The sequence below is a fragment of the Pteropus alecto genome, unplaced genomic scaffold (genome assembly GCF_000325575.1).
Source record: "Pteropus alecto unplaced genomic scaffold, ASM32557v1 scaffold7, whole genome shotgun sequence".
Classification (NCBI taxonomy): Eukaryota; Metazoa; Chordata; class Mammalia; order Chiroptera; family Pteropodidae; genus Pteropus; species Pteropus alecto.
The window spans coordinates 57,844,880-57,871,826 of NW_006494614.1; the positions used below are offsets into that span (position 1 = coordinate 57,844,880).

At 32.8% G+C, this 26,947-nt stretch overlaps 1 pseudogene; it reads left to right on the plus strand.

The window, feature by feature from the left end:
• The first annotated feature begins 11,147 nt into the window (after nucleotides 1-11,147).
• Nucleotides 11,148-11,266, plus strand: LOC112474815 (annotated as a pseudogene).
• Nucleotides 11,267-26,947: the final 15,681 nt, after the last annotated feature.

A 26,947-nucleotide genomic window follows, 5' to 3' on the forward strand; every position in this document is an offset into this window, starting at 1 on the left:
TCTCATTATTTGAAACATATAGGTTAACTAGTCAATGTTATCTCCAAAACCAAAACCAGTATAGAATACTGGAAGGAAACAAAGCAAGTGTAAGACGAGTGGGTGGTGGTTTAGAGAAGAACCGTCTAGACCACTCACGGTCTAACAACTTCAGAGAATCTTAGGGGGAGTGGAGCGGATTCTTTGTTTTAATCTGGCTCATTAGTTTTAGAAAACTTATTCAGGTCTCTTAAAATTTAATTCAAACCCCAGCTTTTTGAAAACACAAATTTTACTCTCATTATTAAATATAAAATACACATTAGAGTTGATTGGCAGTAAGGAAATGTTTATTTAACTTTTGTTTCTGTTTAAGTTTCCCAAAGGTAATTCTAAAATTGTGTTAAATTCTCTATATAACATGTGACTTTTTATCAATATAAAAGAATAAAATTAAGAAAAATAATAATGGCAGTTGGATATTATAACATAATAATCAAAAACAAGTAATGAGAACATCCAGGATTTGGATTAAGAAGACCTGACATTGAGCCCAAATGCATAATCTTGCACATGTCATTGAGCCCAAATGCATAATCTTGCACATTGAGCCCAAATGCATAATCTTGCACATGTCATTTCTCTGGTCCACATGCTTTCTAACCTAAAAATAGGTTAGGAGTATTGATCGAAAAAGTTTTTGTGAAAATGTGTTGCAAACCAAAGACTTGTAAAAGTATTATTAAAGTTTTTTAGAAGCATTTGTGTAAAAGTATGTCATGGTTTTTATTTAAGGAGCTTTATTATAATTACACTATATAATGATAAGTTTTACAGCTTTCGATGTCTATATGAACAGCAATTTGGTTCTTATTACTAAGCACAGGTTTGACAATTAAAAGTCCCTAAGCAAATGTTTGTTAAGTAAATTAACAGTGAATAATGGGCTCTATCCTGAACACTATCAAAAAAATTTATTTTAAGCATCAGAAGTTCATTACTACATTCAAAAAATATATAGAATATTTTGATCCGTTTTTAGCTAATGGATATTTAACTTTAGATTTTGATCCTGAGATCATTTTGCCCCTTGTTCATGCATATAAATATTTTAATCAGATTTATTACAAAAATGACTTTTTGTGTATGGATATATATTTAGAGGAAAGATGTCATTATATTGGTTTAATCTGTTGATCACTTTCTCTACACTGTTAGCCACACACAATTTTGCTATTTTCATTTTAAATTTATTTTCATTAATGTATTTTTTCTTATAAAGTTTTTAAGATTTGATCCACTGTTTTAGGCTTAAATTGTTATTATTTATAACTCATCCTACTGGGAATTTTCTTTGGTGATTATTCTATCAGATTCAGTGTGCTTGCATCAAATTTTATATGTCATAATGTTACATTTTGAGTTTATTTATTTGCAAATTTTTTGTCTACTTATTTGTACTACTCATACGTATCAAAATTTTAAAGTCTGAAAGTTTATGTGTTGGCTAATCTTAAAAAATCTCTATATACAGAATTATTGTCTTCAGATAGTTTAAGATTAAGCTAATGTCCAGAGCTGATTTCTTATAGTATTAAGCCAATTCTTACTTATTTTTTTAATCATTCTGTGTTTTAGCAATGTTTCTAATTCAATTTTTTACTATATTTATAATGTACTTTCCTTAAAGTCTGCAAAATGAGTCAACTTAGCAGATATAATTTAAGTAGACATTAAAAATCACATATTTGGTCAATTATCTGTGGTTCTGAATGAATATTCTTAGGCTTTTCTCCATTTCTTTGAATAGCTATGTCAATACAAATTATTTTATGGGAAATATTATAAAAAAAATACGTATTAGTTGGTCATGAGATAATTGAATGAGGATTTATAAATATCAAAGCAGAATGTTTAGAGGACTAAAGAGAAATAATATTGTAATATAAGAACACAAATTTAAAATAAATATAGTTTCAGGAAAATGTTCTAATACTAAAATCATGCTGTGAAATATCCTCCCATGGGAAATGTGAACACTTTAGTTATTCAAAACCAGCCTGGAAACAGCGTTTAAAAATATACCTTTGGGAGTAATTTTATACAGTGGTTGAGTCGATTAGGAACCTAATAGGCCTTTACCATATCTACTTGGTATGACAAGTAAAATAGCAACTTTCACATAGTACTCACCATTGGAAAATAGAAATTAAATAATGTGACCAGTGCAAGTAACATGACTCTTTAACTAAAATGCAGTCACAGTTTACTAACTTATCACATAAGAGGAATAATGATGATTTTTCAAAGAATTTTGAAAATAAAAAATGTTATGAAGTGTTGTCAGGCTCTATTAATATTTTTATTCACACATATTACTTCTCCAGAAAAATAATGCTATAAGCTGAAAAGTGGAAAAGAAAGGGGACTAACATAATGAAAAAGAAAAAAAAAACAAATAGAAGGGAAAGCAGAAAACATCTGTTAAGCACTCACCGGGCATCGGGCTTTAATGGGACCAGTTTAAGGAGTATTTATTTATATTAAAATAAAAAAAAATCCAGATGTTTCTATTTCAAATATGTCAGAGAAATATGCTCTGTGTTTTGTGAACTCATCTTTTATTGGTAGCATTATCATTTTCAAGATCTCATGTGAAGGATATTTCCTTGGTTAAGCTTATGAATATCTTTTTCTTAATATTTCAGTTCATTTTTCATCATCAAAAGTAAGTGAATATGTTGAAAGACAATGATGTAAACTACAACTTCAGATATATAATATTTATAGTATTCCATATTTATTAAAAAATGAAAGTTCAGGGCTCTTTGAAAACAGCAAAACCCAACTAAATAATGTCTAAATATGTGCATGTTTATGCTTCAGTTAAGCTATGTAAATACGATTTCTTAATTTTTAACAAGAGCTGAGAACATGGGATCATGCTATTCTTTTACATTCATTACTACATAAGACAACAAGAACAATTCAGTGCTCTATTTCAGGCTCTTTACATTAAATAATCCTCACAAAAACTGAGATGGGTATGTTATTATCCCAATTTTTCACATTAGGAAATCAAGGCATAGAGCAGTTAATTGCCTAAATTATCACAGCTGGTAGGTCATAAAGACATATTTAAACCCAAGTCTTCTGAATCCAGAGCTCGTGTCTGGAGCTCTGTCTAAAGCATTTTAAAAGAAGCTTATTCCATAGTATTTGTGAGTTATAGAATTTATAAAACAGAGTTGTAATATATTTTGTAGTTCTTGTATAATTAATTTGAAGACATTTTCAGGTAGAAATTGGCTAGCATTATCTTCTCAGTAAGGGTTCTATTATAGCCAAAGGTAAGTCTCTTACTTTTATTCGTAGGTGCCTAGTACAATGTCATTATATAATCCTGTGAATACCTATTGCATATTTGTCGAATAAGTTATACATTAAAATTTCACAGAGAAAGTTGCTCAAAGAAAAAAAAGAGTGAGAGAAATATTTGAAAGCTACTTTTATTCTATGGAAAAGTTTTTTTAAAAATCACTTAAAATTTTTATTTTGAAGTATTGAAGATTCACATGCAACTCTAAAAACAATAACGCTGAGAAGTCCCATGTACCCTTTACCTGATTTCTGCCCATGGTGACATCCTGTAAAACTATAGTATAAATACCATGATGAGGAAATTGACATTGATGCAATCCACCCATGTTATTCAGATTTCTCCAATTTTACAGTTTACTTATTTGTGTGTGCCTGTGTGTGCGTTTAGTTGTATGCAATTTTGTCTCATGTATTAGTGTATATAACTGCCATCACAGTCAAGGTACAAAAAAGTTCCATCACTGTAAGTGTACCTATTATACCCTTTTAAAATCTCTTTAATCCCTAGCAACCACTAATTTGGTCCCCATCTCTATACTTTTGTCATTTCTAGAATGTTATGAGTAGAATTTTGTAGTATAAAGCCCTTTAGGATTGCTTTTTTTTCACTCAGACTAATTCCTTAGAGACTTATCCAAGTTGTTGCATTACTTCATTTTTTTTTATGCTGAATAGTATTCCATGGCATGTATGTGCTACAGTTTGTTTAATCTTTCACCCACTGAAGGACATGTGGGTTGTTTCCAGTGTTTCACTATTATAAACAAAGCTGCTATTAACATCTGCCTACATGTTTTTGCATGAATATAAGTATCCATTTCTCTGGGATAAATGTTTAAGAGTGCAATCACTGAGTCATATGGGAGTTTCATGTTTAGTGTTACAAGAAACTGTCCAAATGTTGCACAGTGGCTGTACTATTTCATATTTTTACCAGCAATGTATGAGTGATCCAGTTTCTCTACATGCTCATCAATATTTGGTATTGTTATTATTTTTAATTTTAGCTCTTCTGATAGGTGTGTAGCAATATCTCATTGTGGTTTTAATTTTCATTTCTCTAATGGTAAATCATGTTGAACATCATTTTATGTGCCATCAATTTATCCTCTTTAGTGGTATACAGAGGGCAAGATTTATTTTCCATTTACGTATACTCTTTGGTGAAATGTCTGTTTTTCTCTTGCCTATTTTCTAATTGGATTTTTCTTTATTGTTGAGTTTTGAGAGTTCTTTATGTATAATTCAGATACTTATCATAGGTCCTTTATATATTCTAGATACTAGTTCTTTGTGTGGTTTGCAAGTATTTTCTCCCAGACTGTAGCTCACCTTTCAAATCTCTTATGTCTTTTGTAGAAAAGTTTTTAATTTTGATGAGGTCTAATTTTCAATTTTTCCTTTATGAATTGTGCTTTTAGCATTAAGGATTCTTCCCATTATCTTAGATCCCCAAGATTTTTTTTTTCTCTAAAAGTTTTACAGTGAAGTTTATGATTCATTTTCAATTAATTTTTAAACTTTTCATAAAATGAGACCTAGCCTGAGTTTTTTTTTTTTTATAAAAGTTTATCTTTCTTCCATAGAATCATTTTTTTCACCCTTGTATTTGTAAAAATCTGTTGGACATAACTTGTATAGGCCTATTTATTCTTCATTCTATTGCACTGATCTATGTAAAGATATTTTAAGATATAGTTAATACCAAGAAAAAGAGAAAATTCTAGAGCAGAGGTCAGCAAATATTTTCTGTAAAGGTTCAGATGGTAAATATTTTTGGCTTTGTAGTCTTTGTCACGACTACTCAACTCTGTTTTTATCAGGCAAAAGCAGCCCTATATAATATATAAATGAATGGGTGTGGCTGTATTTCAATTATACTTTATCTACAAAAATATACAGTAGGTTGGATTTGGCCCATAGGCTGTGGTTTATTAATCTCTCTTCTAGAGAAGAGAGTAATAATTGAGATAAAAATCTAATTGTCTAAAAAGTATTGTATATTTGTAAAATACTGCTAAATTCCTTCCTACACTACAGTTTTTAAAATGCTAATGGTCTTGTTATCATCTTAGTCAATATTTCTCAGTTGAGTAATGTATGAAACCATTTTAAAGGGAAAGCAATTTTGTATATTGTTAATTGTTATTAAATTACTTTTTACTATGGTATTACTTAAATATGTAAAAACAGAAATAAGTATAACTTTCTTTTGTTTATATCTCATGTGTTTATAAGTAAAACTATGAAACGTAAGATAAACATTAACAAAATTAATTTTATGTAATGAATGAATATCTTGTTCAATATAAATACTTTCCTCACGTTGAAAATTATACCAACTCTTTGAAAGCAAAGACTACTTAGTTTGAAATGACTATGTGATGACTCAGTTCTCCGTAACTTTTTTCTACTGAATTACTTTGAATACCTTGTTCATTCAATACATTGATGTGATATTTGGCTGTCACTTGGCAAAACTCATTGGTTATATATAAATGGTTATTTTCTTGTTAGACTCTGACAATTAAAAGCTCTTCTTTTTTATACCATAATAATAAACACAAACTGGGTACCGAATTTATGAAGCAGCTCTTAGGTTTAAGATGATCTTCAGATGATCCAGAATCTACTTATATTAAATATCAGATAGATTAAATGGTATTAACCTATAAATATGTTAATATAATGTCATTTAGGAAATGCTTACCTTGAATCTTTCTATTTGAAAGCTGGCAGTACAGTTTTTTGTGAAAATAACATCTCTTTAAACATATCTATAGACTTTTAAAAAAAAATGGGTATGTGTAATTTACCTACAGGTATTTGCTTTGGTATATTTCATTTATTCTGAAGGATTCACATGGAATCATTGTCATCAGAATCTGAATTCAAGGTAGTACTATAATGTTCTAAGATGTAGTATAATGCATTTTTGTATTATTATTTACTGAATACCTACTGCATGCTAGTATTGGAAGTGAAAATTAATGCTTGGTCCCTGCCCTTGAGCAGTTTATGAACCAGTTTAAGAAACAAACCAATCAGGTATAAGAGTAGTATTTTTGAATAACTTCAATAATAATATTAAAAGGACTTAACTTTGATATGTTTTTCAATAAGTGCATTATTACAACTGAGTAAAAAATTGCAAATATGCAATTTAATTAACCCTTTTTCAGTGATGGCTTGATAATTTGGGCTTTTTCTTTTTCTCAGTCTAAGCCATTTAATTGACAGCATATTACCATAATTTTATAATTACTTATTCTTATAATAAATGACTCATAGAAACTAAGTGCTTATAGATAGTATCTTAATTGCTCCAATAAAAGCTTTGCAGTCTTATTGTTTTTTGAGTGTCTTATTAATTGTTAATGTAACAGTGAAGGTATACAAATATGATTTGTTTGATTATGATTCTTAGAAAGATATGGCATAGATTTGATCCTTTAAAGACGTGGCTTAGTCATTTTAAAACCAAAAATAAAAGTGTCCTGGGGGTAGTAGGAATAATCGGAGTGATGAAATTAGAGGGGAAATAGAATGAGTTTCAAGAATATGTGAAAACTTATTGACAAATGTACACTTGCTGCCTAAAGCTATATATTAATATTTTAATTATGTATATGAATAATATGTAGATATATGAAATAAAATGATCTTAAGTTACACAGCTTAAGCAAATGATTCTTCGCAATTTTATTAATGTAATCAGCAAATTTTAGTGAGAGCCATTTTAATATGATTCAGAGATGCCTTGCCTCCATATTGTAACATTTTGAAACTGAGGTACATGGTATAATCCATGTTAAATTTTCAGCCTCAATGTCAAAACTTTGGTAAAGCATGAAGCTGCCATGTGGTCCTCTCTGCCTGCAAACTTAACTATGTGTAGGCACATATTTATGTAATTGTCAACTCAGATTACTCACAAATTGGTAACCAACAGAAGATTACATTTTAATTTAATTTGAAACAATAATTGCAGCCTAGAATTCATAAAAATTATTTATTACATTGAGTTGCAACATTGAAATAAAAAGTATTATATTCAGAAGATTATCCATCCCATAGATGTACAAGGTGCAAATTTATTATAAATTGAGCATATATTTGTTGTTGAAGCATTATTTGCAAATTTTAAAGCACCAACTGAGTGATTTACAGTACCTAATTAGAGAAAAAAATGCACAAGAAGATAAAGCTGAATTTTATTTTGTCATTGAGACACTTGAAAAGGATTTCTGGTCATACTCCAGGTAATGCAATTAAAGATAGGAGAAATTGCCAAATCTCTTGGAAAAGATCACAGAATTTTCAAAACTAGTAAAGGTTGTGTGATGATTCATACATCATGAAAATCTACTCAGATACTGAGCATGTGAATTTCAAAGGCTTCCAGCTGACTTCTAAGAGAAGCTGTTAACTTCCAAGGACACATATAGGAAGAAAAGGAAAACTTGAATTTAACAAAATGGGAAATGCAGATGAAATCTTGATATTCTTTGATATGCCCAAAATTACAGTCTATGCTAAATGTGCTTATGCAGTCAGGATCATGAGCATAGAATGTGAAAAGCAGTATTTCTCTGTTATGTAACTGCATATGCCTGGAAGTGATTCAAGAGAAGCTCTGGATTTTGAATTATTAAGAACATTCTTATTTCTCCAGGAGAAGGAAGTCTTATTACATAGCTAATATCCAAAGGCCTCTGGACTATAAATAGGATGTCTCACTTGTCTCCAAATCCAGATAGTAATTCCAACAATGAGAGTGAGAATGAGAACAAGAACAAGAGTGAGAGGAATGCTGAGAGTGAAGAGTAAAATGAATAGATGGCTTCCAATACTTGAGAGTCTAATAGAGGAGTCAGCAGAAAAAGGCTGTAAGAATGGAGGCAGAGAGAAGGGAGGAAAATTGCTGGAGTAGTGTTATGGAAGCAAAGCAAAAGTAGCGTTTCGAGAAAGAGAGGGAGATCAACTGTTAAATGCTGCTGAGCTATTGAGTAGGATGAAAACTGAAACATGTTCAGCTTTGAATTTAGTTGCAAGAGCTAACTGAAATTTATGGAAAGTGGTTTTCATGGAGTAGTAAAGCAGAAGACAGATTAGATTGGTCTAAGAAGTTAATGGGAAAAAATGTGGAGACTGAAATTAAATAATTTTTCTGATAAATTTAAATGTGTGGAGGATATGAACTGAAGGAGCACTTGGGGGCGACTTTTTAAAAAAAATTAGATGAAGTAATTTAAAGATAAAGTTATAGGGGAATAGAGTAATTCACTGTGATTAAAATTGCAGGTTATGACTTATTAGTATTTTGTAACATTAATTTAATGAGTGGTGACCAGCATTTAAAAAAAAAGGAAAAATATTAATGTATCACGCATGGTAAGGTAATCTTATAAAATTTTGTTTAGCTTATTCACATAAATTGTCTACTGCAATTCACTGAAAGATATTTTGTAGATTTATACATATTTATATATATATTTATATACATATTTATGCATATTATATATTATGTTTACATACAGTACGTATGTATAATATATATATATTGGGTTGTAATGTAATATATATTTCTGGTTGTGAGTCACAGTAAAAAGAAACCTAAAGCATTAAATGTTAGCATAGATTCTGGAGAATGTGGGAGGGACAGGGATTCAGATTAAATGTAGAGGAATTGGCCTTCAACAGGCAGAGAAACATACTTTTTTATGTCAGGAGTGCAGGAGAAGAAGATTGGTACAGATGCAGGTTTCTGACAGATTTAGCAGAAGAGTGTTGAAAAACTGTCTGATGGCTCTAATCACTTTAGTTAAGCACAATGCAATTATCTGCTGAGAGTAAAGACTAGAGAGGGTATCATGGTTTGTAAAGAACAGAGGAATTCTGAAATATTTGTTATAAAAATTAGATCAAAATGACTAGAGAATCATGTATGTTAAGACTGTGGGTTGTCGATTGAATTTTTAGGAATACCAATTCACTTAGGAGCATTCTGCTATCTGAGTATATAATACAGACACAGGTAACAAGGAATGTTGAATTCAGGACTGGGTATTTTTAGCTGGAGGCTTTGAAAGAACAAATGGACAAGAGAGGTTAGTGTATTGGTACCAAAATGAATGAAATGAAAGGTTTTAGAATCAATGAAGTATATAAGAAATTTGATATTTTGGAAAAGAGAGGAGTGGTCAGTAGAGATGAAGGATCAAAGAAAGATGAAGAACAGTGAGAGCTGAGTTTCCTTAATAGGCAAATGAGAATTTTCATAAGAGTGCAATGTTGGCGATTTTGAGAGTTCAAATGTTTTTGGTGATTAGTTAAAAGCTTTGGTGGAGATGATGTGAAATATACTATGAATGATAAGAAAGTCAGGAAATCATTAAAATATGATATTGAATGGGTTGTCCAAGTGAACATTGAATTTCCCGAGGTGATGGCATGAATCAAGAAGGAAAGAAATATTCTGATATCAAAATCTTTAATGAATGAGATGAAGTAGCCAGAAAGTCGGTAAATGACAAGACTAAGAAACAAGAGTTTTAAAAAATGGCTGGAAGAGCTTTTATGGAGCAAGGTAACAGTGAGAACTCAAGCCCCACTTCTAACCTATGAGCTACGAAAAAGCACCACCTCTGCAATCAGTCTCTACAGATTCCGTTGCTGGCTTCATCTCTCTGTACTTCTGTGACCTTGAGAAAGTTCTTAACTTCTCTACGCCTCAGTTTCGCATCTATAAAATATAGATAAAAGTATCTACCTCATAGGATTGTTTTAGTAATTAATTTATGTGTAGTATAATTATCTATCGTTTACCCTAGAATCTACAGTGTCTAGATTGTCACCATTTGTTAAATGGAGAAGATCCTGCATTCCTTTCAATTTAAGGGATTTACATAATTTTAAGGATTATTATCCTCAGTCTAATATGTGGACTTTGCCTTATAAACATATCATATTGCTGTTAAGAGCCTACAGCTTGATTCAATTTACCATTTTGAATTTGTCTTTCTTATGATACAAAAAATGAAATCGTGATGAGTCACTAAGCACCAATTAATGGTTTTATTGTGCATTAGTATAAATAATTTTATTCTGCCTAAATTTAGAACAATTTCAGTGAAGCTTCACACATTTTGTTCTTTGTATTAAGTCCTCAGTGAGGCAGAATATCTGGTTCATCCAAAGTGATGCACTTGAGAAGAGGCAGAGAAGCACGGCAACTTACTGAAGTTCTCCTCACTATATCAGCCCTGTATCAGCCCTCCTTGACTTTCTCTTATAGCCCTCAAAATTAACTGAAATTAGTTTCAGAATTGTAAGATGCAGTAGCTTCATGAAGAATTCAGAATCTGCAGCATTTATTATTTTTTTTCTGGGAGCAAATAATCAGCTGTAAACCTTTCCTCTGTGCAAACGAATAGACGTTTCAGAAAGTACAAGCTTCTGAAAATAATCAAGTACCTTCATAGAGCCATTTGCTTTGATAGACCTAGGGCTTGCAAGTGTCTTTTTTTTTTTTTTGGTAGCGAAAACCATATTAAGCATTTGTAACTTAAGTATCTGCTAAGATTCTTGTTTCGTGATTCACAGTTTATAAAAGGATTCTAATGAATATTGACAGTTCCTATTCTTTGTCTTACACTCTGCCCCTTCTCAGTGTGCTTTGTTAGAGTTCCTTAAGACTTGATCTGGGCCCTGTTAAGTTCTTTGCACTCACTCCTTAACTGTTCTCATTTCAATATTAATATTGTAGACACAATATTAATATTTGTGTCTACAGCCATGCCACCCTGAACAAGCCCAATCCCGTCTGATCTCCAAAGCTAAGCAGGGTCGGGCCTGGTTAGTACTTGGTTGGGAGACCACCCAGGAAGACCAGGTGCTGTAGGAGTAAAAAATAAAAAAAAATAAGGGATTGTAAGCTGACAAGGTCCTTGCAATCTGTGAGGTCAAACAAGGGTATTTACATTTATGTTTATATTTCGAATCTCTGTAAGATTCATACTCATATATTCAATTGTCTTCCTGACATATCTACTCAAAAGTGCCAACGGTTTCTCAAATTTAACAAGTTCAAGAACAGATTTAATCATTTCCTTATTCACCAATCCCAGTTTCTCTGTCTTTTCCTCACATTATTTGGCAGCACCATCTATTCACTCTTCCTCATGAGGAATAAGTTGAAGAATTTCTTCTTCATTATTTCCATCTATCCCATTAGGAAGGCCAGTCAAATCCATTTCGAAGATACATTTACAATACCCACTCCTCTCTATCTCCTTTCACCCATCAAAACCAAGTCACCATCATCCCTTTATAGATTACTTTTCTCCTAACTGCACTGATTTCAGTTTTAGTCAAGCTTTTCTTCCCAGAGAAAGAGCAATTCTCTTTCTCAATTATTTGCTCTAGTAAAAGTCTAAGGTGGGGCTTCATGAGCCTGGCCTGAGTCACAAGGGCATCCCAGAACCAAGTACTGTACCAGAGAGAAACATTGCTCTTAATTGTCAAGAGTAGTTATATGGAATTCTGGTTCCAGTGGGGTCAGCTTCAGCAAAACCACAGGGACAGAGAGAAGAAAAAGATCATTCCCTAAAGAAGCATCAGGGCGCTATTTTCAAGAGATCGGGACAGGAATGTTGGGAAGGAAAAAATAACGATGCTGCCACTTCCATTACTGCCCTCCTACAACACATTGTCCACATGTCAGATAGTATGCCTATTTTAAAAACTCGTTATATCATTGCATTACCTTTTAAAACTCTGTTCATGGTTATTATTGCATTTAGAATGCATTTCAACACCTTTTAATAGCTACAAGTCCACGCAATATCTGGAACCTGCTCACAATTTAGTTTCATGTCACTTTCTCCCTCACCCACTATGCTCTTAGATGAAAGTTCTTTATATAGCAAAATTCTTTTCTCACCTTAGGGCATTTGCACTTGCTGTACTCTCTGCCTAGAGATATCTTTTGCCTATTCTTGCTACCCTGCTACTTATTATCCTTCATGTCTCAGCTCAAATGTCGCTTCCCCAGAGAGGCTTTCTCTATCTACTCACCCCTACACACTTAATTTTCTGTTATAGAGTCTCTTTCTTTCTTGCTTATGCTCTCACAAGCTCTAAACATTAGTTGTTATTGCCTACCTTCCCCAATTGAATATAAGTTCCATGAGGAGAAGGGCTGTATTACTTTTTTCATTACAAACCCAGAACTTACCACAATTTCTCCGGGTTAACATAATTTGAGTCAATGAATCCTTAAGGGCTTTCTGACACTGTTCATTTTTTATATTTTCTTACACATCCAGGGATTCCTGCAATACTACATCAGCTACTGCAATATCCAATTGTTTTTACTATTAGTGTCTTATAATGCTTATTCTATAACAACATTAACAAAGCTCTTTGGTCAATTACTTAAATAATTCTTTTACTGTCTTTAAAAAGCATATGCTTTTAAAAATGCACATTACTCTTATCTCTCCCTTCCAGCAACATTACATTAAATTCTCTCCCTGCAATGATGTATATTTTTATCCATTTTTAAATCAACATATTTTCCAGTTTCTGTGTCATGTAATCTTTATTTTTCTGCTTTCCTTACATTTTCAATACCCTGAAGGTCTGAACAGGTTGTATTTAGAGTTTAGACCATTAACTCATGAAATGAATATAAAATCATAGATTTCTTTTAAAATACCAAATGTAGCAGAAACAGGATACAAAAATTTTCACTTGTACTTTAAATAAAATCAACTAAGAAGCACATAAACTTGTAGTATACAGTGTACAGACAATATTTATCCACAAATATGTCAGAAAGAAGAAGCTAGTGATACTTTTACTAGATCAAACAGCAAGAGTATAGTCATATAAGACTATGCCAGTTTCCTTTGTAAGACATAAGACTTTATCACATACTTTTGTAGTATAGAGGATATAAATTTTGTTATTAGTAAAGATCGAATAAGTGTTTTAAATGGGGATCAAGTAAATTACTTGACATTAAAACTTTTAATGATGAACCAGAGTATAAGTTACTTTTTAGAAGTAGATTATCTATCAATTTATAGCTTTTGACTTAAAATTTAATGTGAAATCTATTATTAAAATGTAAAATTTAACATTCTTAACATATGTATGATCTACATTCTTCTGTTGGGAATTGAATTGTCAAGGGCTATGCAACAGATATGTGGAAACAAATCCCAGGGAAAGATCCCAGGGAAGGATCAATAATCAGTATTCTCAATGAGGTACCAAGAACACCTGCAGGGATGAAATCTGGCACAGGAATCAAGGGAACAGCCTGGTATTGTGAGGTGGGTTGGGGGGGGGAAGGTGTTCAGCTTCATCGATATTGAAAAATGGCTTTTATATGGTAGATTTTGTCAGGCATTTTTTAAAAGCACTTTTCTTCTCCTTCCAAAAAAGAGTTGTATATTTGTTAGAGGCAAATCAGCGATGTGCAGTCATTATACCAGGATCCTTGCGGTTCATAGAGCTGTGCTCAGGATGTTTCAGATTTTATCAATAACTTACTATCTGATAATTTAAGGAATTATATAGTTTCATTTTTTTAATTAACAGATTTTACTTTTTAGGGCAGTTTTAAGTCTACAGAAAAAAGGAGCAAAAAGTACATAGAGCTCTCATATACCACCTCTCCTTTTGTACGGTTTCTTCTATTTTTATCTTTCATTACTTTTAATGCCTCCTTAATTATTGTACCAGAGAAGCAGCATGGTGGAATTTCAATATGACTTCTATAAATGAAATTTATTCTGAGATCTCTAGATCTACAAACTTTAGTTCGATGGTTACAAGCATAGTCTTTAATATCAAATAGTTGCATTTGTGACTATGGAATCTTGAACAAGTCAGTTAAGTCTTTTGAGCCTTAAGTCTTGTGAGGAGATACTATTCCTACATTAGAATTGTCTACAATAGAATTGTCTGTAATGTAGGAATAGTATCTACCTCACAAGGTTGATGTAGGGATTAAATTAGATTATATGATTAAAGCATTGCTTTGATATCTATCTCAATAAAGAGTAATATTATTTTTATTACAAATGAATGAATGTCAGCATTTTTTAAACAAGTCATGATGTGGAATTCAAGGAACATTTAATGCAATAATTTATGGCAGAATGGTAAAGTAGAATAGTACAAAAGAAACTTTAGAGTGAGACAGTTTGTATCTTACTATCACTACATAAAAATGGGTGACTTGGGACAAGTAGTTTAAATTACCTGGTCCTCTATTTTTTCATCTTAAAGATGGAAATGTTACTTATATTTTGTCTTGAGAATTAAATAATATGTGTAAAGTATCTCCCAAAGTATTTAACACAATCGAACAAAATATATGATCATACTCCTATAAGGAACATGCATATGTAATCTTTTCTAATTGTGTGAGATGATAAAATATAAATATGGTAAGTGGGAACTATTTGATGTAATTTATTGGAATGTTTAACAAAGCTTTTGGCAAGTTTCTGTACCAAAAGTTATCTAAATATAAAATTCTGAACAGATTTTCAGTTATGATTTTAATCATAAGTAACTAAGATATTTCAGGTAAACAAAAATAGCCACATCTCTGCATGGACAGTTTTGTTATCCTATACCCTTACACTTTTCACTCTAAATTCAAAAGGCTCCACAGTTCTCAACTGTGTATTCTTGGGTTAGTTTCCTAGCTTTCTATGTTTCTATAACACAGCTATAAAATATTTATTCTGATAGCATACTTAATAAGGTGATTATATATAAAAGACATTGCGTGTGTATGACATATAAAGCTCTGGCATGACATTTAAAAGGCAAACAACTTAGCCACCAAACAAAGCATAAAATTTTGTTGGGAGTAAAGAGATCAGAGTTCTCTTCTCGCTTACAGTGGAATACTTTTCTTCTGTATTTTGTAGGTGGAGTGTTAAAGCCAAGTGTGTGTTCTGCTTAGGAAGCCCTCTGCTTGGAAAAGTCAAGCACAGATCTACGGTAGGGCCAGGAATAAGGAGATAAGAGATGAACTGTACGGTTGACCTGGTCTAGGATGTAAGAATGAGAGTCGCTTTGAAGAAAAAGAGAATAGACAGGATTGTGCATAGAAGTCTCAGAAAGGAATTAAGAATGTGCATAAAAGTGGTATCTTTGACATTCTATTTCTTGAGAATTTTTAGCATAGTCTTCAGGAGACATGTATCCCAGAGACTAATCTTGGAGAAGAATGAATTTCTGGCTAATGACCAACAAAGTAGTTGTTTTTTCTCCCAAAAGATCCAAAATAATTTAACATTTTAAATGAAAATATTTGATATATATATGTTGGTTTTTGTTCTATTTGCTTTGTTTTGTTTTAGAAATGGCACCAAGTTATAAAATAGTGCAAAATCTACATACTAAGAGACTCGCAGGCAAAGATACTGAGTTTTAGGTAGATTACAACCTGACCCAAATCGTACAACCCTTAGTGACAGAGCCTGGACGGAACTCAGGTTTCCCAGCTGACTGCTTTTCTCAGGACGCCATGTTAAAAAGTAGTAGGTGGTGTTCTGCGTTATGAAGTGCAGAAAAAACTTAGAGAAAAATAATCCAAACAATATCTACATAACAATAAACATTAAATAAACATTAAATTTTCAAAAGGAATCTTTTACAAGTGCTGGTGACATCTGAAGAGTGGTCACTCATAATTTGCTTCCTGATGGATCTATCTTTGCAGGCCATGGAAGAAGATGATGGGAAGATTTCTATATGAACAGGTTCAGTGGATTGGGCTCTCTGCCTGTCTTTTCATCATGCTAAAGCTTCCCTCCTTTTCTGTCTGGAAGCTACACATCAAAAGTATAGCTCTGAATCATTCTAGTAAGAAAGTATTTTCCTATTTTTCAATCAGTTCATTGGCTTGATGATATTTTTTAAAATGTACCTATTGTGAGTGGCACAATTTCTTTAATTGGATATTTTTGCAATATCTGAAAAAATGTAAAATTAAAGGTATTTACATATTTGAAATATGCACGGCAAGTTTTTATAAAAATCTAATATTTATTTAGATAGGTAGAAATAGATAAATATGTGAGGAAAGAATGTGAACCACAAACTCATTGACAAATCATGGAAAATGATTGTTTCACATTAGTGTACATTATCTAGAATATGATTTTTTATTTCTTAGAGCATAATAAATATGTAAATATAGAGGAACAGTGAAAAAAAGCAAAATACTGGATACTCTGTAAATGAAATTTTCATAATCTATAATGACAAATACAATAATATTTGCTGAGACTAGATCACTAGCATTTCTTTAAGTCTCTAACAGAGTATCTTCTTTTAGTGGGAAATAAGTGCTTTACAATATGTCACTGCATTTATTATTATGCTGGTTTATTTTCCCCCTAGTACTTTTACATGGTGTTTGAATTTCACCTTGCATTTAGTAATGTATTCAAAACATTCTTAGGCTATTTTCAATTTTTTACTCAATCTGATTTTTCTGGATGTAGCGTTTGTTGACAAAGGCAGGGAAACATTTCATATCAACCAACTGTAGCTTTGTCAAGGTCAAACAAAATTATTCCTCCAATACTCTTCCTCACACTGCACAGAAAGGCATTTTTAAGGGGCCCAGGTAACTGATGTCTCTAATCATGGACAATGCTTTTTGTTTACAAAGGATCACATCCTCTAATATCTTCCAACTTGGTCTTGACCACTTGGCTAACTTTCGGCTAGGCTCTTTCAAGAATCCTTGACTTTCATATTCTTTTTTCATGATATCTTATCCAAATTTTCCAATGTCCAACCTAAGGTAGATCATAAATGTACCTATTTATGTATAATGTGTAATTTTTTGGTCCCTACTCCCAATCTTCCAAGCAGAAATATAGTCGTGAAATTGGCTTACTTGAGCCCAATTTTACTTTATTTTATTTTGGTCTAGTTAAGTCCATTTTTATTTTCCTTACTAAGTATGGTCAATTCTAGAGAAATCAAAAGGAAACTGTAATGTATTGTTTCTATCATTTGACTGGCATTGGGTTAATATTTAACATATTTTCAAACAATTCTATCTGCATGATAGCTATAAGATTCACCTCCTTATCTTCTTTTCCACTGCCTCCACTCAATTAAGGCCCCCAATTAGACTTCTGGTAAAGATAGAGGAGCAGGCAAATACTGTGCTACCTGAAGGCTAGCTGAATAGAAGTCCTATAACTAAGGATATAAAGAAGCAGCCACAACAGAACTGGTAAGAGGGGTGAAGACACAGAATGGGCAGGCTCCACACGTATGGCGTGGCGATTACAAATTAGGAGGTCCACCTTGAAGAGCAAAGAGTACTAGCCCCACAGAGGACTCCCAAGTCTGGGGCACCAGTGCTGGGAAGAGGAGTCCTCATAATATCTGACTGTGAAAACCAGTGAAGGTTGCATCGCAATGAGATGGAGGGATGCTGGAGTCCCAAGTGTTCCATCTGAGAGCCTTGAACATGGATTGGCTTGGCCAGAAACTCATTTACTTTGAGTTCCAGTATGGGGAAGCAGCTCAAAAAGTGCCAGGGACAAATGAGAAGGAAGTGAATTGACTAGTTTCAGGGTAAGGGCTGGAGGGGCGGGGTGCTATCACTGGCAGGTGCTATTGTTCCATTGTTGATCCCTCCCCCACCCATCCAGCAGGTGCAGGCAGGCACAAATCTGAGCCCTCCATTAATCTGGATAATACCATTTGCTTCACTCTGGTGCTTCTCTGAGATTCTGCCCCACCTGTCTTGTGTGCCAGGCCTAAGCCACTTCCAGCGGCTTTCCCAATAATTGGCCTGCCTGGACTCATGCTGTAGACTTTCCTAAAACCTCTCAAAGATTCATACACCACAAACAAGCAGCAGGTGGCCTTGGCATGCCCTGTACCTCTTGCTAAGTGGTTCCAAGCCTGGTACAAGCAGTGACCAGTGTCAACTTGCATTGTAACTCCAGTCATGTGGCCCCAAGCCTGGCTTAATCTTCGGCCAGTGTTAGCTTGGAACGTAGCTTCAACTAAGTGGCCACAAACCTGGCACAAGTGGTGGCTGGCCTTGGTTCATGTTGTGGTATACACCAAAGGGTCCCAAGCCTGGCACTAGTGGCGGCTAGGCTTAGTTCATGGCATAGCCTCTTCAAAGTGTCTCTAAGCCCAGAACAAGTGGCAACCTATTACAGATCACTTTGTAGTTCCCACTAGCTGGGCACAAGTGGCAGCTGGCCTTGGTCTATACTGGAGCCCCTCCCAAGAGGCTCCAAAACCAACACACCAGATGGCTGGTTTCAGAGCACCTAACCAGCTCCACAAATGACACATCCTGCTAGCACTAGAGCCCTGCAAAGGTGAGCTCTACTCCATGTGGTCAGCCTCTGCACAACAGCTTATCTCCTGTAGTCATAGCCAGCCTTAAATTAGTTGGCCTGAGATTTAATCCCACCTACTGACATGCCAATAGCAATTAAGGCTCAACTATAGCAGAAGAGCACACACAACCCGCACAAGGGACACTCCTGGAGCACCCAGCTCCAGTGAACAGTGAGACTGTGCCACTGAGCCCTACAGGACACTTTCTACATAAGGCCACTCTGTTAATACCGGGACATTTAGCAGGTTTACCTAATACATGGAAACAAACACAGGAAGGCAGCCAAAATGAGGAAACAAAAAAACATGTCCCAAATGAAAGAAGGTAAAACTCTAGAAAAAGAACTGAACGAAATGGAGACAACCAATCTACCAGATATAGTGTTCAAAACGCTGGTTATAAAGATGCTCAATGAACTTAGCAGAAGAATAGATGAATCCAGCGAGAACAACAACAAAGAGAAAACATAAAAATAGATAGAAAACATGAAAAAAGAACCAGTCAGAAATAAAGGATACAATAACTGAAATGAAGAACACATTAGAGGGAATTGATGTATTAGATGAAATAAAGGATTGAATAAGCGATCTAAAGGACAAGGTAGCAGAAAATACCCAAACAGAACAGCAAAAAGAAAAAAGAATTTAAAAATATGGGGATAGTTTAAAAGACCTCTAGGACAACATCAAGTGTACCAATATTTGTGTCATAGGGATACCAGAAAGGAAGGATAGAGAGCAAGGTATTGAAAATCTATTTGAGGAAATAAAGACCGAAAACTTCACTAACCTGGTGAAGAAAACAGACATACAAATGCAGGAAGTGCAGAGAATTCCAAATAAGATGAACCCAAAGAAGCCCACACCAAGACACATTGTAATTAAAATGCCAAAGGTTAAAGACAATGAGGATCTTAAAAGCAGCAAGAGAAAAAGAGTTAGTTACATACAAGGGAGCTCACATAATACTGTCCGCCGATTTCTCAAAAGAAGCTTTTCAGGCCAAAAGGGACTGGCCCAAAATATTCAGAATGATAAAATACAAGGACCTATAACTAAGATTGCTCTATCCAGCAAAGCTATCATTTAGAATCAAAGGAGAGATAAAAAGCTTCCTGATAAGAAAAAGCTAAAGGAGTTCATCACCTCAAACCAGTATTATAAGAAATGTTATCGACATTTATTATAAGAAACATTTATCGACAATTACTTTAAATGTAAATGGATTAAATGCTCCAATCAAAAGACATAGGGTGGCTGAATGGATAAGAAAACAAGACCCTTACATATACTTCCTACAAGAGACTCACTTCAGGTTGAAAGATACACACAGACTGAAAGTAAAGGGATGGAAAAAGATATTTCACGAAAATGGAAAAACAAAACACCTGGGGTAGCACTACTTATACCAGACAAAACAGAATTTCAAACAAAGGCTATAAAACAAGAGACAAAAAGAGGGACCCAGTAACTCCACTTCTGAGTATTTATCTGAAGAAACTCAAAATGCTAATTTGAAAAGACATAGGTATCCGTATGTTCACTGTGGCATTATTTACAATAGCCAACATATGGAAGCAACCTTGTGTCCATCAAAGACGTATGGATAAAGAAGTGATAAATACTATACAATGGAATATTATTTATATTATTCCATTAGCTATAAAATATTAGCTATAAAAAAGAAAGAAATTTTGCTATTTGTGACAACATGGATGGACCTAGAGAGTATTAAGCTAAGTAAAATACGTCAGACAAAGACAAATACTGTATGATTTTACTTCTATATGGAATCTAAAAAACAAAATAAATGAATAAATAAAATAGAAACAAACTTATAGATACAGAGATCAATTAATGGTTGCCAGAAGGGGTAAGTGAAAAAGATGAAGAGGTTAAGAAGTACAAATTGCCAGTTATAAAAATAGTCATGGGATGTACAACATCAGGAATATAGTGAATGATATTGTAATAATTATGTATGATTTCAATGGGTACTAGCTTTACTGAGGTGACCACTTTGTAATGTATTAAATATCTAATTACTGTGCTGTCCACCTGAAACTAATATTATATTTTATGTTAATTGTAAATGAAAAAAAAGATAAAAAAGACTCCATTTTTTTTTTCCTGGATTACTAGCTTATTAAGAAAAAATTGCTCTATTTCTAGTATATTTTTTAAAATTCATTTTAAAAGCTCTCAAATAAATCTTTCTAAGCTATACTTATTATATTATGCTTTTGTTTAAAAATTTGCATTGGCTTGTCATTGTCTTACAGTAGATTTCAAAGAGATGAGCATATTTAAGTTAAATACAAGATGATCCACTAGGATATGAGAAGAAAAATATTAAATAGTTTTGTATTTTTAGAAATGAAGAGTATATGTTTTACAAGTGAATAAATATAAAAGTGTGGAATGAGATATTTTTCTAATAAAGGTACATAATTATTAATAATTGGCAACTGCTGTTCTGTACAATGACCTTCAGGTTACCTAATCAGGTTCTCATTTTCTCTAGAACTTTTACCTTATCCATTACTTTCATGTTATATCTTCATTCAGTTTTTATTATAGTCAAACTTTAATATATTTTAAACAGAAATTCCCTACTTTTCTAAGTGTTTATTCTTTCTGCCTGAAATGTTTCCTTTCATCCCTTTAGGCTCTAGTCTTAACTATTTTTCAAATTACAGCTAGATGCTAATTCTTCTGTGAACATTTTAGCAGTCAAAATAGTTTTGATTATAAATAACAGAGAACTGTTCAAATTAGTATAATTAATAAAGGAAATCAATGCTCCAGTCATTGAAAAATTAAGATAAAGGGAAGGCTTCATGTGCAGTTTCTTCAGGCCTCAAAGCCATTTTCCATGATTCCCTTGGCTCTCCATTGCTTTATGTAATCTCTGTCCTCAGGTTGTTTTCCTTCGTGGTTACACAATGTTGCAGCAAACATAAGCCTTACATTTGTATTCTAAAACACGTAGAGCAAGAAACAGAAATCTATGCTACCTCGCTTCCTGCCCCAATTCAATAATATTTCTTGACTTTACATTGAATTCACTTGGATCATCTTCTCAGCTTCTAACCTAACTTAAATTAGGTTAGCCAGGGCCTACTTCTGAGTTATAGTCAGTGTCCACCTCTCGAACTTTCAGGTCATCAATTTCCTGGCTGTTTTATAATGAACATTTAAAGAAAATGTTCTGAGTAGGTAAATAACAATTTCCACTATAAGCCTTAAGTCATTTACCAGCTGAAGTTGAACTCTTTATTTCCTGAATTACTATGATATTTTATTTACATCTTTCCTTTTATCCTCATTTTTTCCCTTGTATTATTGCCATTTTCTTTTATATCTACCAGGCTTGAAGCTGTTTGAGGGGCAAGTACCCATATCTGATTTATGGTTTTATCCAACTTCTTGCTGTCTAGCATCTAGCATATGCTTTATTAGATTACTATATGTAGAACAAATGAATTCACAAATGAATGAACGAATGAACATAAAATAATTTCCTTGAAATATAGGTTCCTTTTAGAAGATTTCAAGAAAAGTGTGGCACAACATATTCAGATATGGAATATCATATTTATTAGAGAAAAGCTGGAGGCAATTATTTCTACTACAATTTCCATTTCAATAGTCCATTTATTTCTTGAAGATTTGATCTTTTGCAAGCACGAGGTGTCTTTTAAATGGCTTCTTCTTAATGACATATCTTTTGTAATCTATAGGTAGCCCATAAAAAAAAATGCTACTTGCCCAGAAGGAAAAGAAAGGAAAGTATAAAAGCAATTAGGAAGGATGGCACATTAGCCTGCCAAACATCATGCCTTTCTGAACAGGAAGAAATTTGACCTTGGACAGTTCTTACTTGCATTTAAATGAAAAATAATCACTTAAAACTATTAGTAGATAAATTAGTTGATCTTTTTTTGAGAAGATAATTTCTTCTCATCAGAATTTTAATTAAATGAATGAAAAATACATAGTTTTTAAGCTTCCAGGTTCACTTTAGATAAGATTTTATTTTACCTACTTTAGAAACTATAGTTAATGAAAATTATTTTTATGTAACTTATCAGACATCTTCTCCCCTGAAAATGTTTCATTCAAGCAAGCATTAAACATTAAATCCAATTGATCCCAAGACCAATTTATACAATGGCCTATTTGAATACTCCACACTGGTGTATCACGGTCAAAAATTGAACCCAGGATATGTCCCCATCCAACCAGCTTCTCTTCTAATTTTAGCTGTCTTGATAAGTGACTTTTTATACACTTAGTTGTTCTTTTCAGAAACTTGGGAGCCATCCTTGACATTCCCCTTGACATTCATTATCAAATCTTGCCAATTCTACTTTCCAAATATGCAAAATGTGTCCTAAATGTATTTACTTCTTTCAACCTCTATTGCTACTACTGAAGGCCACCATGATCAATTGCCTGAAATTATACATATAGCCTCCAACCTGGTTTTCCTGTTTCTAAACTTGTCTTTCTCCATTCTAATACCCACACTTTCACCAGTGTGTTAAACTCCCTCCCCCGTTCCCCCACCCCACCGCCTTAAAGATCTCTAGTAGCTTTCCATTGCTTTATGGATAAATTTATAAATTCTACAAGATTTAGATAATATAATTCCTGCCTGTTTCTTCATCCTCATCTTTCACTAACCTCTCTTTCTTCCTTACTTTTTTCCTTACACACCAACTTTCTTTGTTCCTTAAATGTACTAAGGTATTTTGCCTTCACAGCTCTTGCGCATTGTTTCATACATGTAAGATATTCCCCACATCACTCTCTCCTCTTACACACACAAACACATTTCTTCCTAGCCTCGCTAATCTCTACTCATACTTTGAGTCTCAGATTAGATATTATTTTCATTTGTTGGAGAATCTTTCTCAGAATCTTTTACTAGATTAAGTTAATTCCCCCTGCTATACACTCTCCTAGCTCTCTATTCTGTTACCTTTTTACTTAAAAGCATGTAATATAATCATATTATTATTTGTGCACTTATTTGTTAAATATATTTTTTCATTACACTATAATCACGAGGGTAGGCACTGTGTGTTTTGTTCCTCATTGTATCCCCACTACCTAACATAATGCCTAACATTTAGTATGCATTCAATAAATATATTGAATAAATGAATAATAAAGGCATTACTGAAAAAAAGATTTACTGAATGATTCTTTTTGCTAAAGGGTAGCTCATTAACAAAGATAGACAAGATGTGGTCACTTAGGAAGGGAAAATGTGAGGTAATAAGTCACAGCGAAAGGGTTATCTACTTGATTTTTAAGAAAATATGGTCCATAAATAACAGCACTTTTTCTCTAACTTATACCTTCCAAGCACTGATCTTGACTTTGCTCTGTGTAGGTTTCATAAACTGGCATTCTCTTTTCATCATAACCTCTTTCTAAATTGTGCTCCATGTGATGTCACTCAAAAATTTCTATTAATTTTTTTCTTTGAAATATCATTTTGTTTCCTTTTTAATCCCAATGGCAGTAACGTATTACAGAGCAAAATTATATTATCCTAGTCTTCTGCAAAAGGCTCTGAAAACATCTTCCTACCCCTCAATTCATATAGCACTCTGATGCCAGATTAATCTTTGTAAAACAATTCCCTGTTCATGTCACCTACAGTTCGAAAGTCTTCATTTGTTCTTCATCATTTTATAAAATAAAATGTCACTTTGCTTTGACATTAATAGCCTTAGTCCCAATTTTCCTCTTCTATTTCTATGTCGATTCTTTGTATCCACTGATACTAGTCCTTATATTCTCACATCCACTTGGAGCAAAGTAAGAAAAAGAGGGAGGTTAGTAAAAGGTGAGGATGAAAAAACAGGCAGGAATTATATTATCTAAATCTTATAGAATTTATAAATTTTATTCCTTCCTTTATTATTTCTTAGAATTTCTTCCTTTTATACTTTGTTTTTTACTCCAATATGTATTTCTTGACTACTCTTACAGACAACAATTTCTCCTTTCTATGAAATTTGTTCTCATCTGCATTCTGGGATAATCACTTGATACTATATAAATTTTCTATCATTTATTTTTATTTTATTATGAAAGAGCTAAACCCTCAACTAAATGATTTAAAAACTTTATTATAATCTCAATATCTAAGATAGTACCTAGTAACCTATTTCTTGTCTCTTATAACTCATTGTAGTACTAGCATTTAGAATGCTACTTACTATATAACAAAGGTTAACAAATATTTATTGCTGATAATGAAGGGTATTACTTAGAAAGAGGGGGTAGGCAAGATGAACAGCATATCTTGAAGAAAGCAAAGCATGTAGAATATTGCTAGTGGAGAGGCTAACCGAATTCAATAACTTTGAGAGTCTTAAAAGTTTGATGGTATCATCTTTAGTTGAATTGTTCCCTGATGTAAGAAGGAATGAGGAAGGGTCATTTCAATGCAGAGAATGGCATAAGGCTCAGGGGGTGGAAATGTGCATGAAAGATGGACTAATTTGATAAGAAGAGGAAATTTCTCACTGCATGTGGAGATCATTAGACTGTTACCCATTTCTTTTTAGGGAAAAAGTGAAGTTTCATTTATGTGAAGAAAAAAAAAAGCTTGGAGGGCTGAATAAAAAGAATCCTACTGCTTATAGCACTATCTTTCTGAGAAATTGAGAGAATTTTGGTTAAGAAAAAATAGAATTGGAATATTTGTAGGTATTTAGCAAAATAAGTAAGTACAACTATACAAACTGATGAAAACCTGAGCCAACTTCCCATATTCTCATATCCACATAACAAATTGTATTTCATTTGCCTAAACATATAAATGAACTATTTCTTGATATTTCTGTGTTATAAATATTGTTGCATTACACATCTACACCATTACTTTTATTATTTGGATTTTTTTCCTTCTTCAGTGAGATGTTGTTATTGATCAATATTGAACTGGAAAAGAGTAAAGAAGTTAAAATCCATGGAACTCAGTACTTATAATAAAAAAATTTCTTCTTTATTTTTAAATTTTGGGATAAAGAGTCTATAAAATCAATAATTATGAAAGTAGATTCTTTTCTGGTTAACAAAACTCTAGCACTTCAAAACAATTTACATTGGTTTCATAATGATAAACTAATAGCTTGCTCAGATAGTCAGAATAGCATTTGATAATTTGACATACTCTCTTTCTTGGTTCCTTAATATGATTCTATTTACGTATTTACATACCTTTTAGATGTTATCATGTTGATCTGAGAGGCTTGAACATTAAATGATGTATTCTGTAAATAACTTTGTCATGTTTTAAGATTGCTTTCTCAGGTTTTTTTTTTTTTTAAGTTTTGTTTTGATTCTTTTGGTTTTAATTCTATTTACTTGAAAGCACTCCTAGACTTCTGCTTCAGGACATACTAAGTAATGGAAGAATGAGTTATGAAAAGCAGGCAAGACTTCAAATTATCCTACAAAGTGACAATAATCAAAACAGCATGGTATTGTTAGAAAAACAGACACACAGAACAATGGAACAGAATTGAGAGTCCAGAAATAAACCCCCATATATATGGGCAAATGATTTTTTACAAAGGAGTCCAAAAACTTACAACAGAGAAAGGACAGCCTCTTCAATAAATGGTGCTGAGAAATTGGAAAGCCACATGTAAAAGAATGAAACTAAAAGGCTATCTGTCGCCATACACTAAAATTAACTCAAAATGAATCAAATACCTAAATATAAGATCTGAAACAAAAAAATTGCATAGAAGAAAACATAGGTACTAAACTCATGGACCATGGATTTAGAGAGGATTTTATGAAATTGACTTCAAAGAGAAGGCAAATAAAAGCAAAAATAAATGAATGGGACTAATGGGACTCTTTGAATGGGAGAGGATATTTGCAAATAATGCCTCTGATAAGGGGCTAATATCCAAATAAAAGAACTCATATAATTCAACAATAAAAAACAAACAATCCAATTAAAAAATGGTCAGAGAGCTTGAACAGACATCTCTTCTAAGAAGACATACAAATGGCCAACGGTCATATGAAAAGATGCTCAACTTTACTAGCTACAAGGGAAATGCAAAGCAAAACCACAATGAGATACCACCTCACATCTGTTAGAATGGCTGTCATTGACAGCACAAGT